General features: G+C 42.3%; 1 protein-coding gene across 2 annotated transcripts in view; it reads left to right on the top strand.

The window, feature by feature from the left end:
* The window catches only part of ST8SIA2 (ST8 alpha-N-acetyl-neuraminide alpha-2,8-sialyltransferase 2), a 504,425-nt gene that overhangs the window by 217,188 nt on the left and 273,186 nt on the right, over window positions 1-14,051 (top strand). The window lies entirely within an intron of this gene.

Here is a 14,051-nt window from a genome sequence, read left to right as displayed (position 1 = left end):
CAGGTCCCCCCCCCCCCCTATTCTTTTACTGCTTTCTTACCTTTTTTTTTTTTTTTTTTTCTCTCCCCTTTTTCCTTTTTTTTTATTTGGTCTTAATGGTAGACCTTTTGTCTACTTAAAAAAAAAAGAAAAAAAAAAAGAAAAAAAAAAAAGTTGCAAATATGCCAGAGAGGGTTATTTTATGGTATTTAACCACTTTACCACTGGAGGATTTTGCTGTCTTATGTCCAGGCCACTTTTTGCGATTCGGCACTGTGAGACTTTAACTAACAATTGCGCGGTCGTGTGATGCCGTACCCAAACAAAATTTACGTCCTTTTTTTCCCACAAAAAGAGCTCTCTTTTGGTGGTATTTGATTTTTACTTTTTGTGCTATAAACAAAAAAATAGCGTAAATTTTTAAAAAATAACAATATTTTTCAAATTTTTTTATATGAAATTCCCCCCCCCCCCCCAAAAATGTAAAAATCTAAATTTTTTTACATTTTTGGCCAATTTGTTTTCTGCTACCTATGTTTGGTAAAAAAAAATCACAATAAGCGTATTTTGATTGGTTTGCGCAAAAGTTATTGCGTTTACTAACGGAAAGATTTCTGTCGTTTTTGGTGGGTTTTTTTTAAACGAGTAATGGCGGCGATCTGCAATTTTTTTTGCGGGATTGCGACATTGCGGCGGACAGATTGGACCCTTGACTGACATTTTTGACACTTTTGGGGGTACCAGTGACATTTCTACAGTAATCAGTGCTATAAATATGCACTGTTACTGTAAAAATGACACTGGCAGGGAAGGGGTTAACATTATTGGAGAGGGAGGGGTTAATGTATGCCTGGTGCTTACTGACGTGTGTGTGGGGGAGGTGACTGAGTGACACAGGGACAGATCGCAGGTTCAGCTATGCTGAATCCTGCAATCTGACCCTGTCTGTCACTTAGGAGATCCACCCACTTTGTTTACACAAGAGGGCGGATCTCCAGACTCGATTCCCCGACGATCGGGGAAGAGCAGCGGCGATCGCCGCCCGCTCCTCCCCTGGCCCGACTCCCGCTGTGACTGAATACGTCGCTGGATGGGAACGAGCCACTTTGCCGCAGTACGGTCAACGTGACCGGTCGGTAAGTGGTTAAGGGGAGGGTTGATTTACGAATGTGATGATGCCAAACCCCTACCAATGTCCTTTGTATTACCTGTAACTGGCTGTATTCAATAAACTTTATAAATAAAAAAAAAAAAAAGAAAAATGGGGGCAATAACTAAAGTGTTGCGTTTATAATTTTGTTCGATAGATAGATAGATAGATAGATAGATAGATAGATAGATAGATAGATAGATAGATAGATAGATAGATAGATAGATAGATAGATAGATAGATAGATAGATAGATAGATAGATAGATAGATATTTTTTTTAGTTAAGGCCCGTACACACGTACCGATCGTCGGCATACAAACGTCGGTGGACGAAGGATCTGCCGATTGTACGCGTGTTAGTATGGTGCCTCCGACAGATGTCTGCGCACAATCCGCGGACAAAAGTCTTTCTTGCAAACATGAAAATTTTTGTATGCCGACACCAGAACGGACGATTGTTCGCCTGTCAGTACACAATTCGGCCGACACACAGCTACAAATCCCAACACGCATGATCAAACCAAATGAGTTCCCGGAAGAATTTTCTCTAGTAAACTCAACATTTTATTCAGAAAGAACTTTCGGCTCGCGGAAGTCCAAGAAATAGGTGAAATGCGGAGCACATGCTCATCTTGATAAATGTGAGAAGAAGGAAGATGCTGCTCATAATGCCATACTTTTCTAATAAAAAGGCATGTGTTCTGTTATGATGAAGATAATGTTTGTCTATTCTATCTGTTCTATCAAATTTTATAATTAAATAATTTGAACTCTTCACCATTATTTTTGTATTTTCACACCAAAGATCTAACTATTGATATGACCCTTTATTCTTGTATGAATTAATGTCTAAAACATATTTTTCAGGTTATGCACAATATTAAACATGTTAACAAATTCAGATAGGCCATTTTGTATTTTCAATTTCTTTATTTTTTGGATCTCAGCAAAAAAAACCAAAGCAAACATCAATACTTTCCGTATAATAAACTAAACATAAAAAAGGTCCATTTGGACAAAATTAAACTAGAAACTGGCAAACAGGGGTAAAATAAATAATAGGGGGTTACAAAAATTAAAGTTGCTGGTAACTGTAATCAGGTTGCCATGAGGGCAGGTTTGGATCCTGCTGGCCATATTGCCACTGGCCATGTGGCATTTGGCGAGGTGGTGGGTGTTGTGGAGGTGGAGGTGGAGGGCACGGGTGCTCCTGGCATGCATGGCTGTGCTCAGTAAGTATGCCGTTTTCAGCCTTTTGCAGCACATCAAGAATAATTTTTCTGGCATACTGACACTGCCTGAGGTCCACCTTATCCAAGATTTTGGCAGTCATATTCCCGAAGGACTCATTTGCCTCCGGTTTCCTACGGAGGGCTATGGTGGCCTCCTGTATGAATTCATCTGTGATGTCGTCGATGTGTTTCCTCTTTTGCCTCCGTTTGGCAGGAGGAGGTGGTGGTGGAAAGAGTTCCGCAGGCTCCTCAGGCTCCTCAGGCTCCACAGGCTCCCCAGGCTCCTGGCTGCAACCTGGCTCCTCCTCAGTGACACTTCCCTGTTGATGAAATGAACAATTGATTAGAATGTTATAGTGTATATAAAAATGCATGTTTGTTATATTATTGTGAACAAATAGCAGACTTTACATACAGTGGCGTATCTAGGGTCTCCAGTGCCCTTGTTGAGGAGCTGTATTTGGCAACAACCCCCCCCCCCCCCCCCAGATCAATGTAAAACTGTAACCCACCCCCCCAAAAAAAAATTAAAGGGCATTAAAAGTTTCTAATTTGCCCCTTGTTTGCCCAGTGTAGAGCTCTGTAGTGGGCAATCATTGTCTCAGGTGTGAAAAAGAAAGAGAGGGTTGAGAGATAGAGAGAGGGAGAGAAAGAGGGGGTGTGAGAGAGAGAGGAGGGGGGTTGCAGAGAGAGAGAGGGGCCTGAACTTGCAGAGGGCTTGATGTAGGGCATTGAGGGTGAAGCAGTGCAGGGAAACAGGAATAAGGAAGCCACCTGCCTTGCTGACCCAGAGTGAGAGACCAGAGACATGGAAGCAAGGATGGATGGATCATTTGCAGGAGCTGTTAGTTTTGTATTAAAAAAGGTTGAGCTAGAGGAATGCTGAGGCTACAGCAGTGTTTGTTAGGACCAGAGGTGTGCTGGGGATGCAGCAGTGTTTGTAAGACCGGAGGTGTGCTGGGGATGCAGTGAGAGGCAGTCTCAGTCTCCTGGTCTTTTGGCTCAGCTGCTCTCAATGTTTTACACCTGCATGAATCCACCTGCAAACTGGGGGTTCTGGGGTGTGCAGGCTGAGTGGATTGTTAAAATAAACAATAAAACAATGCCAATGTTTTTGTGACCCACCCCCCTTGGCCTGCGCCCCTGGCGGTTGCCTGTCATGCCAACCCCTTGCTATGCCCGTTTACATAAAGGGTCAATTATGGTTTAGCTTATAATTTTGTTACATGATTACATTTTAGCAGACAATATATTGTGAAATGCCATACCTGAGTAAAACTCTCCTCCAGGAAATCCTCATCCTGGCTTGGATCTACAGACACTGAGCCCTCTGCCGAAGTAGAAGGCAGTGTTGAAATTGACGGCCTGGATTCCATGGTGTCTGCCAGGAATCGCATGTTATCATAGTACCACAGCCGTGGTACATATACATTCCGTGCCCCTGCTCCAGACTGGGTGGAATCTTCAATTTTTTTTAACTCCCGCCTGTAGGCAGTGCGAATACTGTTTATTTTTTTGCGTATATACTCAAAATTTGCCCCAGGACAGACGGGCTTGTAGAAGGCCACCAAATGTTCCATGGCCTGTTTTCTGAGTTTTCTATTTTTATAATCTGCGGACTTGACTTGCCACAAACACGGCAGTTGCCTGAATTCATCAATGAAACTGATGAGAAAGTTGTGGGTGGTGAAATTGTCCACCATATTGCAGGACAGTATATGCCTGCAAGACACAAAACAACACAAAACATATTAAAATAGCATGTATTTTGGCACATAATAAAGATATTCCTAATAAAAGCTGTATAGGGCCCAAAACACACACTTTCTATTAAAAGAGTCGTACCTTTGTTTGTGGGGAAAAGTCGTGATTCGCCGCTCGATCGTGCTCCAACTCTCGATATGTCCGCTAGCGAATCGTCGGCCGAACGATCTGGCGTCCTTTAAATACAGCGCAGGCGTCAACTCCTCCTCCAGTGGCGGGCTTGTGCAGGGGTGTGTACGTGCCGAAGATCAGGCCTACATGCGGCACTCACACCTGAGGCAGTGGAATAATCATTGTTTAATTAGGAACCATGTCTCAACAATCTGGGAGCTCAATTAGTGGGGGCCGAAGTGATTGGGCCACCCGAAAATCAAGGGCTACACCCATGTCAAAGCCAGAAATGGTGGAGATGGTCTCCATTTTAGAAAAAATGGATTACGATGGAAAGTTGGCAAATTACGATCGGCCCAATGCCAGGAAAGATGGCATCATGGACAAGGTGGTGGCCTGTTTGGTCAAAAAATTCGGTGTCGAGCGATCGAAAGATCAGATTCGGAAACGGTGGTCTGACCTCAAACACCGTGAGCAGGATCAGCTTTCCCAAATCCATCGGATTTTGAAAAAAAGTAAGTTTTATTTTTTTTTTTTTTTTTAATCATGCAATATGTTTTTTATAATTTTGTGTATGTTGTATTAACATGTCTAGATTATAATGTCTATGTAAAAAGTTAGATTACTCATTTTAGTTGTCATGTCGTGATTTGATCGATCTATTGTTGATGTTTTAGTATATGACATAAAAAGTCAGGAAGCCATAGTTAAAAATATATGTATTGTGTTGCAACGAACGTTCTTTCCTGCACGAATCTTCTCAGCAAACATTCCTATTAATCACAGATTATTATTCAAACCTTTAAATAGGAGAAAAACGTAAACTCCGTGCCAAACTATGGGAAAGGAGGAGGAGAGGTTTGGCAGCTCCATCGGCAGTTGTGGAAGAAGAGGAGGACATGGGCCCAGATGGTGGCACAGATTCCACTAAAGGTAATTGGTTCCTATGCACTGTCAAACATTAATGTACCATATTTTTCGTAGATAACCATGTACATGTCTTCATATTTGTTACTAAAAGAGCTATCAAGCAGGGCACCATGTCCTAACAAATGTACCTCTTGTGACTTTTATGATATGGCCAATGTTTTGTATTATGTAGATGAAGACATTATGCCTGAGGTGATTCTGGTGGAGCCTACAAGTGACCAGACACCAGAACAACAAGAAGGTTGGTAGTCACAGATTTTTGTGTAGTGGGATCATAGAAATATGTGTATTTGCAATGATTGTTTAACCTTATATTCTTGTATTCCCTTACAAATTTACATTGCAGATGTTGCGTCATGCCAGGATGTGGCATCCCCAGCCAGGTCTGAACCAATATCTCCTGGCAACTTGCCAAGCAGCATGGAAGCCACTTCAGAAACTGTGGAGGAACCAGGACCAAGTGTCCAAGAGCCAATTGTGTGCCCACGTAGGTTTTTTCAGAATGATTTTTATCAGTGTTATTTTTAGCCTCCAATTTACAACACTAGTTCCCTATGGGAGCCTCTTTATTTGAATGGAAGTCGCACCGTAAGTCGGATCAGGATGCTCTGACTTGCGGGGCCACTTGCGTTGTGAAGATTTTTGAGGGGGAACTACACCAAAAAATTGAAGAACCCACCGTGGGTGTCCCCCCAAGTTCACAACCAGGCCTTTTGTGTGTGGTATTGAGTTTGAGGGTATGCCCACAACAAAAAGACAGCGTGGGTTACCCCCAAAACCCCTACCAGACCCTTATACAAGCATGCAGCTTGTCAGGCCAGGAAAGAGAACGAGCAAGCGGACCAAACACCCCCTGGACCACAGCAGGACACATGCCCTCAACATGGGGGGGTTTTGTTGCTTTGGGCCAGGGGGCCTCTGCACCGCACACCCAAAAGCACCTTACTCCCATGTAGAGGAGGACAAGAGCCTCATCCCCACAACCCTGTCTGGTGGTTTTGGGGGGTCATGCGGCCAGGGGGTTCCTAGGACTTTGGAAGCAACCTTTAACAAAGGGTGGCCCCCAGATCCCAGACCCCAATCACTATGTGAATGGGTATGGGGTACATAGTACCCCTACACATTAACCACATAAATGGAAGTGTATGTGAATAACGACAGGAGACGTTTATGAAATGTTCTTAAAGATCTTCGTCCGGTCTTCTCCACTCTGCTCTTTGGATCTTCTCCTCTCCAGTCTTCTGCTGTCCAATCTTCTGCTCTTATGTTGTCTGCTCTTTTGCCCTAGGCTCTTCTTCTTCCTCCTGTCCTCCTCCAATGCTGTTGCCATGCATTCTGCCCGTCTCTGGTCTCTGCATCTTAATATATATACATTACAACCATGCCCTCACAATGACGTCATCATGCGTTCACACCCCTAATGAATATATAGTAAGCTCAGGAGACCGGCAGAATCATCAGCAACAGCATTGGAGGAGGTCAGGAGGAAGATGAAGAGCCTAGGGCAAAAGAGCATAAGAACAGGGTAGGTATTAACTCGAGAGGAATTTAAAGATTACCTGCACACCAAATGTTTCTATATTATGACCTCATGTAGGTGATTCACATTGACTCCGTTGTATTTTATTTTCCAGATCATGTATTACATAGTTGCACATTGGCCAAATTGACCCGTGAGGCTCTTCAATGCTGCTCAGACCTCGAGCAAATAAAAGAGACTGCAACGGCATTGCAAGGAAAGATGCGTGATTTTGTGGACATGCTTGCCAAATTTTAAAAAAAATTAATTTTAAATTTTTTACTGTTTGTTTTGGGATGTTCCTATTTTTATATCATATTTTATGCCAGTTTTATGACACTCAGATGTTAAAGAGTGTACCCAAGTTTGGGAAAAGCACTTTCCAACACCCTAACCCTAACCCTAACCCTAACTCTAACCCTGTGAATGTTTGATACTAAAACATTTTTACATTCAACAATGTGTGTTCAATTCTTTATTAGACTTTCGTTGGGGGGTCGAGGTCTAAAGCTGTGTAAAGAAGCACTAAATGTATGATGGCTGTCCTATTCACATATTTACATGTTAATGAAAGCATTTGGGACACTGCCATATGCAAGTTGCTGGAGGTGTCAATGAAATGTTAAAGATACCCCCAGTTTTAACGCATATCACAGTGCGATCTGACATTTCACACAGGATCGGATCACACAAGTTTGAACGACTGTGCGATCCTATCCTGATGCGGCTGAATAAATGCATCATGTGCGACTTTTGTGCGAGTGCAGTGCAAATTGAGCCATACAAACTGTATAGCTGATTTTCGCATGAACATCTGATCGCATGTAATAAAGGAGCAGTGCGCTACGATATTACATGCCATCAGATGTGCAGTGTGAATTGAGACATACACTTTGTATGGCTACATTCGCACTGAACACGCATACAAGTCGCACATGACCCTTTATTTCTGATGTATCTGGATTGGATCGCACAGTGCTTAACACTTGTGGAATACAATCCTGTGGAAAAAGTAAGTGGCGGGTCACCCTTATGCAATGCTGGAAGGCTGCAAAGTCGCAGACTTCCCGCATCGCATAAGTGTGACTCAACACTCAAGGTACTAGCAGTCCTAGGATTCAATATGGCATTGATATTGCCAGTAGCAATCAGTGTAGGGAGATCAGTGTAATCTATAGTGTATTGCTTGTTCGTTGCTCTAGTTCACTTTCCATTACCTATATATATATAACACTTTGAGATGAACAATGATCAAGTTTCACATAACACTGACATATCCTAACATTGGTGGGCAGTGAGAAGGATGTCATAAATGAACACAACATAACAGGTGTAGGTACTTTGTTAATACCCTAATGTATTATCTGAAATATATAGTATGGGCAACTTCTGGACAATGAACACCAATATAAGGTGACATTAGATGAACCTTGGGTGTGACCTAGTTCTCAATGTGACAGGGTTTGTGTACATTTTGTGGGGTGCAGAAGGCCCTTGTATTTACACCACTGGCTAAAAAATAACACATGGCCATCATCACTTTGGATCAGCTGGTGAGAGACTACAGTCAAGAAACACACTGATGAATGTATTAACCCTTCCAAAGTCACACATATATAACACATGATTAACCCAAATAATTGTGTTTGGCATATGTGCCCAAATGATTATAATCCACAATACAGAATCATTGCAATTTTTGTTTAATGTGTTGAAAAATAATATATCTCTGACATTTATCTTGTGTGTCCAATCTTTAACAAGATTAATGTGTTTGTGACAGTGATTGCTGCCAGGACACAGCTCCTCTCCCCACGAAATAGTCCAGATATTCCTGGCGGATCTGACGGGCCCTGTGTGATGCCAATGCTGACCGTCCAACTTCCATTGACGGCATGGACTCCACTTGGTTAGAAGGTTGGGCCTCTCCACTTGTACCTGGCATAGCAGGGTCAGTATCCAGTTGCTGCAATACATAATTTTGTGCATTCCTGCGTAGGAAGTTGTGCAAAATGCAGCAACACAAGACCACATTATCCACTTTGTACAGTGCCAGGTTTATGGACGTCAGGAATATCCGGAACCGGTTGGCCATTATCCCGAAGGCATTCTCCACAACTCTGCGAGCTCTGGACAACCGGTAGTTGTAAATCCTTTGGTCTGGGGTGAGGTTCCTCTGAGGGTAGGGCTTCATGAGATGCTCCCCAAGCGCAAAAGCCTCATCTGCGATAAACACAAAGCTCATACCCTCAACAGTTTGCTCCCTGGATGGCAGGTTCAGAGTGCCGTTCTTTAGACGACGAGCGAACTCCGTCTGATCAATAACTCCCCCATCCGAATTGCGGCCATTTTTGCCAATATCCAAAAAAATAAACTCATAGTTTGCATTAACTATGGCTAGCATGACTATACTAAAAAAACCTTTATAATTATAATAAAATGTGCCGGAATTCGGAGGGGGGACAATGCGGACGTGCTTCCCATCAATAGCACCCCCACAATTGGGAAAATTCCACTTCTCCAGAAATTGATCAGAAATCTCCAGCCATTGCTCTGCGTTTGAAGGAAACTGTGGGGAAAAAATAAAAAAAATAAAATTAGTGCTTGAGCACATCACATTATTAATTACACACACAGTTGTCTGTTAAATGCTTATGCAACTTGCTAAAAAAATATACAACAGGAAGGCAAAGGTTTGGATATGGGGATGTAACATCTACATACATTTATTTTCAACCTCCTATTGTTCTTATATTGTAAAGGGCCATACACACTAGAAGATTCTCTGAAGACTTTTTCGTGCAGATTTACCTTTTCTATGTAGTGCAAGGGCCTACCAGATTGCATAGGATTTGAAAGTGTTTGTTGGACCTCATATTATTTGGTTTTGGTAAATCGGAAGGATAAATTGTTCTGACAATCTTCTAGTGTGTATGGCCCATTATACTCACCAGCTAGAGCTGAGATTTACAAACTACGGCCCTCCAGCTGTTGCAGAACTACACATCCCATGAGGCCTTGTAATTCTCTGACATTCACAGACATGACTAGGCATGATGGAAATTGAAGTTCGTGAACAACTGGTGGGCCATAGTTTGAAGACCTCTGAACTTGAGCTTTGGTATATGCTGACTTTGAGATTTAGCATGTGGGTGGGGGATGGGTAAGTAAAACTGGGCATTTATACATCAATAAGGGCTTGTGGTCAGTGAAGGTTTTAACATCATTACATAAACATACAGAATCATAGGTGGGAATGGATGGACTGATGTATTTTAGATAAATCATTAACTAGGTACTAAAACATTGGCCAAGGAATAATTGTTTGAGGGAAAGCAATAAAATGACCCAAATTCAAAATACTGTTAACAGGCAATGCGTTTAGGGACACATAGGAGAGAATGGTGGGGTGGTTAGTGGGTCATTTTACAAATGGTTAAAGATAATCTACATCTTTACTACTATGTGCATGCGGACAGAGGGTAGTTTACAAATAATGGCCTGTATCAATTGCTGTACATCCAAAAACATCATAATTCGGGTGAAACTAGTAATACATGTAATGTAATGTAAAAAATAAAACATACCTTGATATAGTCCTTCTGCAAGACCTTGATGATGGCAGAGCAGGTCTCAGGGATGATGATACCAAGTGCTTGGGGGGAGATGCCTGTGGTGAACTTCAGATCCTGCAGGCTTCTCCCTGTTGCAAGATACCTCAACGTCGCAATTAACCTTTGCTCAGGAGTAATTGCAAGCCGCATACAAGTATCCTGCTTCAGAATATAGGGGGACACCAGGGCAAGAAGACGGTAAAAGATGGGATCCGTCATCCTCAAATAATTCCTGAAGTCATCAGGATTATTTTCCTGGAGCTCCCTCAGCAAGGACATATGAGAAAATTGATCACGGTTAAGCAACCAATTTTTCGTCCAGGAGGTCCGCTTCTTCTTCCTATTGCTCGTACGTCGTCTCAGAGCCAAAACTCCAACACTAACGACAGCAACGGACGAATTCACGGTCGCCATAATAAATTCTCGAACGATGTCTCGGAAAATAGCGAAATGTCGTCAACCAAACAAATGCTACCGAAATCAGCGCGAGATGCCCAGAAGGGTCACGGCCAAACACTCACTTCCTCTTTTGTAGCGGCGAACGTGCGTGGAACGTAGTGACGTCATTTTCTGTCGGAAGACAAATGTCCTGGGCAAGTTTAGAGCACTTTTCAACAGACAAACAACAAACACACCAGCCGCGAACATTTGTAGGACGTTCTGTCGGCCGACGATCGGTACGTGTGTACGGGGCTTTAGTTATCATGTGCCTGTACATGTCATTACATGTTCTTTTTATATTCAGTTTCACTTTTTTAAACTGGGGGGCACTGAAATCTCACAATATCTCACGAGATTACAGGCAGCCCACCCACTTTTACATGGATCTCAGCCATTTTCATGTTCTCCCTCTGAGAACTGAAGTTCTCCACTTCATAAACAGGGTGCCAGAGGAGATAATTTTCCTCTGAGAACTGCCGAGAAGTAAACTTCTCAGTTTCATAAACGTACACCAAAGTGTCAGAATGTCGGCTGCAATATCGCAGTCCCGCTATAAGTCGCTGATACGCTTATTGATTTTTTTTTTACCAAAAATATGTAGCAGAATACATATTGGCCTAAATTTATGAAGACATTTTATTTTTTCCAAAAAAATTTTTTTTTTTTGGATCTGTTTTATAGCAGAAAGTACAAAATATTATTTTTTTTTTTTTCAAAATTGCCTATCTTTATTATTTAAAGTGGAAACAAATAAAAAATGCAGAGTTGATCATCTACCACCAAAACAAAGCTCTATTTGTGGGGAAAAAGGACATAACTTTTTTTTGGGTACAGCATTGCATGATTGCGCAGTTGCCAGTCAAAACAACGCAGTGTCGTATCGCAAAAAAATGGTCTAGTCATAAAGGGAGGTAAATCTTTCGGAGGCCAAGTGGTTAAAATATATACCTCAACAGCCACAAAGGATATAAATCCCCTTTATGTGTACAAAAATGCCTTTGTAAACCGAGATTTTACCTTTTCATATTCGGTGAAGAGAGCAGAGCAGTGGGAGGAACCCAGCAGGCCCCACCCCCTACAGACTGTAGAAAACTTCAAGAGGGGGCGGAGACAAGACCAGTCACCCTGCAAAAGGAGAGAGAGCAGCAGTGAGTGGTCTTTATTACAGGAAGCCCCTGCACAGAGACAAAGTTTCACACTGGATTACTGCATGGATCTTGAAGAAATACACAAAGCACACCATGATGTTGAGGAAGAATTAAGCCATGGCCAAAAGTTTTGAGAATGACACAAATATTAATTTTCACAAAGTCTGCTGCTTAAGGCTCCGTTCACATGTAGGCGTTTTGGGGCATTTTTGGGGAGTTTTTCTGCTCTAGGATCAGCTCCCAAAACGCCCAACAAGACAAATCCTATTCATTTCAATGACCCCTGTTCACATCTGAGCGTTTTGACGTTGTAAGCAAAACGCCCAATGCTCAAAAAAGTACATGAGCTTCTTTTTGGGCAGATTACAGGCGTTTTCCATTGGTTTCTATTCAATCTAAAAACGCCTGCACAAAAAACGCCTGTAAAAACGCCTGTAAATCGCGGTAAAAATCGCGGTAAAAATCGCTGCAAAATGGCGGTAAAAAACACGCGAAAACGCTACGCTCAGGTGTGAATGTAGCCTCAATGTTTTTAGTTATTTTTTTCAAATGTTTCTATTGTATACTGAAGTATAATTACAAGCATTTCATAAGTGTCAAAGGCTTTTATTGACAATTACATTAAGTTTATGCATAGAATTCATATTTGCTTCTTTTTCAACCTCTGCACTTCGCTTTGGCATGCTGTCAGTCAACTTCTGGGCCACATCCTGACTGATGGCCGCCCATTCTTGCATAATCAATGCTTGGAGTTTGTCAGATTTTGTGGTGTTTTTTGCTCACCCGCCTCTTGAGGGTTGACCACAAGTGCTCAATATGATTGAGGTCTTGGTAGTTTCTTAGCCGTGGACCCAAAATTTCAATGTTTTGTTTCCCAAGCCACTTAGTTACCACTTTTGTCTTATGGCAAGGTTTTCCATCATGCTGAAAAAGGCATTGTTCCTCACCAAACTGTTCTTGGATGGTTGGGTGAAGTTGCTCTCGGAGAATGTTTTTGTACCATTCTTTATGTGTTCTTAAAATTGTGAGTGAGCCCATTCCCTTGGCTGAGAAGAAACCCCACCCCCACATGAATGGTCTCAGGATGCTTTACTGTTGGCATGGTACAGGACTGATGGCGGCGCTCACCTTTTCTTCTCTGGAAAAGGTTTTTTCTGGATGCCCCAAACCATCGGAAAGGGGATTCATCATGCTGGAAAAGGCATTGTTCCTCACCAAACTGTTCTTGGATGGTTGGGAGAAGTTGCTCTCGGAGGAAGTTTTTGTACCATTCTTTATGTGTTCTTAGGCAAAATTGTGAGTGAGCCCATTCCCTTGGCTGAGAAGAAACCCCACACATGAATGGTCTCAGGTTGCTTTACTGTTGGCATGACACAGGACTGATGGTGGCGCTCACCTTTTCTTCTCTGGACAAGGTTTTTTTCTGGATGCCTCAAACCATCGGAAAGGGGATTCATCAAAGAAAATGACTTTACCCCAGTCCTCAGCAGTCCAAACCCTCTACCTTTTGCAGAATATCAGTCTGTTCCTGATTTTTTTTTCTGGAGAGAAGTGGCTTCTTTGTTGCCCTTCTTGACCCTAGGCCATCCTCCAAAAGTCTTCTCCTCACTGTGTGTGTAGATTTACTCACACCTTCCTTCTGCGGTTCCTGGGCAAGCTCTGGTGGTGCCCCGATCCCACAGCTGAATCAACTGCAGGAGACGGTCCTGGTGCTTGCTGGACTTTCTTGGACGTCCTGAAGCCTTCTTCACAAAATGCAGTGAAAACGTTTTTATGGGATTAAGTTCATTTTCATGGGAAAGAGGGATTTTGCAAATAATTGCAATTCATGATCACTCTTCATAACATTCTGGAGTATATGCAAATTACCATCATAAAAACGGAGGCAGCAGACTTTGTGAAAATCAATATTTGTGTCATTTTCAAAACTTTTGGCCACGGCTGTACACATGAGGAATGTATTTTACAATATTTCTTTATCTCTGAGTTTTAAAAAGGTTTTTTTTCAGAAGTGCTATTTCTTCCTGATAGGGCAGCTTGTTTTTAGTCTAGGTGAACCTGTGCATTAGAGCTGACGGAGAAATGAAGAAGACAAGCAAAAAACAGCGCATAATAGAAAGCAAGAGCCTGCCAGCATCAATTATTCTAAGAGCTTCTAAGGA

Source organism: Pelophylax lessonae, assembly GCF_965119305.1.
Source record: "Pelophylax lessonae genome assembly, chromosome: 4".
NCBI lineage: Eukaryota > Metazoa > Chordata > Amphibia > Anura > Ranidae > Pelophylax > Pelophylax lessonae.
The sequence above is the reverse complement of the archived record's forward strand: the minus strand, read 5'-3'. Positions and strand labels throughout refer to the sequence as shown.